Below are 5,075 nucleotides of genomic sequence, written 5' to 3'. Positions count from 1 at the left end.
CCCGATGGACGGCAGCCTACCAGGCTCCTCCATCCATGGGATTTTCCAGGCAAGAGTACTGGAGTGGGGTGCCATGGCCTTCTCCGCCTTCTCACACTAGGTGTTCAATAAAAATAAAAGGAAGGAATGAATAAATTGATAATAACACATTTATATAAAAATAAAACAGTTCACAAGAATCAGTTTGAATTTATTTGCTTATTGACTGTGCCATGTGGCATGTGGGATTTTAGTTTCCCTATCAGGGATCAAACACATTCCCCTTGCAGTAGAAAGGTGGAGTCTTACCCACTAGACCACCAGGGAAGTTTCCCAAAAAATCAGTTTACAATATTTGGATATTTTAAATTTGGATTGTCTCAAAAACCTAGATCCAATCTTTATACTTCTGACCTCAATAGGACTGCCTGTGGCACAAACCCACGGGTCTAATGGAGTTTGATTCAGGACAGTTGGCAGTAGGATTCCAGAGTGAAAAAGTTGTTCCTGACAGCTCTATAGCTGAAGGCAGAATAAGCCCAGAAAGGGCCGTTTACTACACAGTGAGATCTAAAACATGCCCCAAAATATCAATTTTGAGAATAGGAAGAATGACACTATCTAGCCAACTTTTGTCTGAGAAAAGGTAAAGCTTTTGACCGGTTAAGGGGGACAATACCATGTGTCTATGATATGTTCTAGTTTTCAAAACAGTTTTATACACATCTTGTCATTTGATGTCTATAACAACTTTGTGAATTAAGTAGTTCAGTAAATATTTGAGTGTTTTCTAGGTTTCAAGTACTATGCTTAGTACCATAGGGCATTACATTTGGCTAAGTTACTGTCTTTTCTTTCCAGTAATAATAATAATTACCATTTATTGGGCTTTTTCTACTTGTCAGGCACTATCTTAAGTTACTTTTTTGAAATATATCATCATTTAAATCATTAAATAACCTATGAAATTGGCATTATTATTTGCTTATTTTAGACATAAAGAAAACGATGCTGAGAGATATTAATAACTTGTCAAGTTCACATAATTAACAAGTAAGATTAACAAGTAAATTAATAAGTAGATATGGGATTCTAACCTGGGTTTACTTGATTCCAAAGGCTCTGTTCTCTTAACACGGTACAAACAATTCCTAGTAAATAATTTGGCTGATAGTTCCTCACTCCTGAAAGTGTCTCAATTCCAATGTGAAATAATATAGGCTACATTAATTATTTTACTTACATATTTTATTTTGGCTGCACTGGTTCTTTGTTGCAGTAGCAGGCTTCTCTAGTTGGGCAGGCAGGCTTAGTCGCTCTGCAGCATGTGAGATCTTAGTTCCCTGGCCAGTGATCCAACTCTCATCCCCTGCATTGGAAAGTGGATTCTTAATCACTGGATCACCAGGGAAGTCCCAGGATATATTAATTTAAAATTGCTAAATGTTATAATAAATGGTCCTAGTTAAATAGGCATTCCTTACACCAACTTTTTTGGAGACTATTGATCAAAGCTTGAAATGCTTAATCCTTGCACCAGGAATAATTCTACTTTAATAATTATTGACTGAATCCAAGTAAGCAAATATATAATAACATTTTAGGCTAAGTTCCTCCTGAAACAGTTTGTGGGACAAGGATTTGAGTGTAAGCAGTTTATTTGGATAGTGAACCCAGAATCACTTGTAAGGACCAGAGGGAAGGATAGGTGCAAATTAATTAACAGATCACTACCGTGGGTAACTGGGGCTCAGTCCTGCTCAGGGGAACTATACAGAATTTGCCTCAGAGGTGTCTCACCCAAGAAAGCTGAGGTAGTTATACACAAATTCTTTGCTGCCAAAGATGGAGAAGCTCTATACAGTCAGCAAAAACAAGACCAGGAGCTGACTGTGGCTCAGATCATGAACTCCTTACTGCAAAATTCAGACTTAAATTGAAGAAAGTAGAGAAAACCACTAGACCATTCAGGTATGACCTAAATCAAATCCCTTACAATTATACAGTGAAAGTGGCAAATAGATTAAACGGATTAGATCTGATAGACAGAGTGCCTGAAGAACTACAGACGGGGGTTCATGACATTGTACAGGATGCAGGGATCAAGATCATCCCCAAGAAAAAGAAATGCAAAAAGGCAAAATGGTTGTCTGAGGAGGTCTTACAAATAGCTGAGAAAAGAAGAGAAGCTCAAGGCAAGAGAAAAGGAAAGATATACCCATTTGAATGCAGAGTTCCAAAGAATAGCATGGAGAGATAAGAAAGCCTTCCTCAGTGATCAATGCAAAGAAATAGAGGAAAACAACAGAATGGCAAAGACTAGAGATCTCTTCAAAAAAAATTAGAGATTCCAAGGGAACATTTCATGCAAAATGGGCACAAAAAAAGGCAGAAATGGTGTGGACCTAACAGAAGCAGACAATATTAAGAAGAGGTGGCAAGAATACACAGAACTGTACAAAAAAAAAAAATCTTCATGATCCAGATAACCATGATGGTGTGATCACTAACCTAGAGCCAGACTTCCTGGAATGCAAAGTCAAGTGGGCCTTAGGAAGCATCGCTACGAACAAAGCTAGTGGAGATGATGGAATTCCAGTTGAGCTATTTCAAATCCTAAAAGATGATGCTGTGAAAGTGCTGCACTCAATATGCCAGCAAATTTGGAAAACTCAGCAGTGGCCACAGGACTGGAAAAGGTCAGTTTTCATTCCAATCCCAAAGAAAGTCAATGCCAAAGAATGTTCAAACTACTACACATTTGCATTCATCTCACACACTAGCAAAGTAATGCTCAAAATTCTCCAAGCCAGGCTGCAACAGTACATGAACCATGAACTTCCAGATGTTCAAGCTGGATTTAGAAAAGGCAGAGGAACCAGAGATCAAATTGCCAACATCCATTGGATCATAGAAAAAGCAAGAGAGTTCCAGAAAAACATCTATTTCTGCTTTATTGACTACGCCAAAGCTTTTGACTGTGTGGATCACAATAAACTGTGGAAAATTCTGAAAGAGATGGGAATACCAAACCACCTGACCTACCTCTTGAGAAATCTGTATGCAGGTCAGGGAGCAACAGTTAGAACTGGACATGGAACAACAGACTGGTTCCAAATAAGAAAAGGAGTACATCAAGGCTGTATATTGTCACCCTGCTTATGTAACTTATATGCAGAGTACATCATGAGAAACGCTGAGCTGGAAGAAGCACAAGCTGGAATCAAGAGTGCCGGGAGAAATATCAATATTCTCAGATATGCAGATGACACCATCCTTATGGAAGAAAGTGAAGAGGAACTAAAGAGCCTCTTGATGAAAGTGAAAGAGGAGAGTGAAAAAGCTGGCTTAAAACTCAACATTCAAAAAACTAAGATCATGGCATCCAGTGCCACTTCATGGCAAATAGATGGGAAAACAATGGAAACAGTGAGAGACTGTATTTTCTTGGGCTCAAAAATCACTGCAGATGGTGACTGCAGCCATGAAATTAAAAGACTCCTGCTCCTTGGAAGAAAAGCTATAACCAACCTAGACAGCATGTTAAAAAGCAGAGACAGTACTTTGCCAACAAAGGTCTGTCTAGTCATAGCTATGGTTTTTCCAGTAGTCATGTATGGATATGAGAGTTGATCCATAAAGCAAGCTGAATACCAAAGAACTGATGTTTTTGAACTGTGGTGTTGGAAAAGACTCTTGAGAGTCCCTTGGACTGCAAGGAGATCCAACCTGTCCATCCTCAAGGAAATCAGTCCTTAGTGTTGATTGGAAAGACCGACGCTGAAACTGAAACTCCAATATTTGGCCACCCAATGTGAAGAGCTGACTCTTCACATTGGAAAAGACCCTGATGCCGGGAAAGATCGAAGGCGGGAGGAGAAGGGAACGACAGAGGATGAGATGGTGGGATGGCATCACCGACTCAACGGACATGAGTTTGAGCAAACTCTGGAAGCTGGTGATGGACAGGGAAGCCTGGCGTGCTGCAGTCCATGGGGTCGCAAAGAGTTGGACAAACCTAAGCAACTGAACTGAACTGATCCACAAATCCCCATCCGTCATCAGATGGTGAGCACTGGGTGTTGATGCCCCACCCAGGCATGATCCAGACTCTCTCCTCCCTCTAGGAAGTCTAAGGCCAAGTCACAGGTGCCTGAAGTAGAAAGAGATCCTTTAGTGTAAAAAACATTGAAGGCCAAGGGAATATCTGTGGGGCACCAAAAGCTCTGTTGCAGTATATTAATAGTCTACAGAGTTTTATTCAGGTCATTGTGCATAATGGCTAAACTTGTGTGGGCTCCTACGGATTGTAGCCTGCCAGGCTCCTCTATCAGTCAGATTCTCCAGGCAAAAAGACCATTTTTTTTTTTTTTTTTGGTAGGGTGCCATTTCCTCCTCCAGGGAATCTTTCTGACCCAGGAATCAAACCTACATCTCCCACATTATCAGGTGGATTCTTTACCACTAGTGTCCCCTGAGAAGCCACAAACACTATAAACAACCTAAATATACTTTAGAGGGGATTGGCTAAGGATATTTTCTGAATAACCTTATATAATTTCTGTCATGCTTTTTCTGAGACATAAAACCAGGAGTCCATAACCTGGTCTGGAGGGTCATAGAAGGCCTCCTTAGTTAAGTGACAGTAGCTACTTGTGTGTTGTAGGGAGGAAATGCTCTGGGAAGCAATTCAAGCTGAGGAAATGGCATTGCCAAAGCCCTGAGGAAAGAAAATGCTTGGAGCTGTATTTACATGGGAGCGGATTAGAGAGCCAGGGTCAACTGGCTTCCTGAAGCTCAGTGGGAGGCAAAGGCCAGAGGCGGTGGGACCTCAGGATGAGGGACTTGATGCTGGGTCAATGGGCAGCCAGGGAAGTGTTTAAGTTTCTGCAGTAGATGTTTGGCAAGATGGCTCCACCTGCAAGAACAGAGAGCGGGAACCCACACTATGCTGCTCAGCTTCTGAGTTCTTTGCTAAATGAAGAATGTGAGGCTGTCAAGGGTATATTCCAAGGTCTCTGACAGGCTGATTATTGTATTTAAACAAGAAAATGATATATTCATTTCAGATTATCAGAGATACTTTCCATTTTTAT

This window comes from Bison bison, unplaced genomic scaffold (genome assembly GCF_000754665.1).
Source record: "Bison bison bison isolate TAMUID 2011002044 unplaced genomic scaffold, Bison_UMD1.0 scf7180017864324, whole genome shotgun sequence".
NCBI classification, from domain to species: Eukaryota; Metazoa; Chordata; class Mammalia; order Artiodactyla; family Bovidae; genus Bison; species Bison bison.
This window is presented reverse-complemented; position numbering follows the sequence as displayed.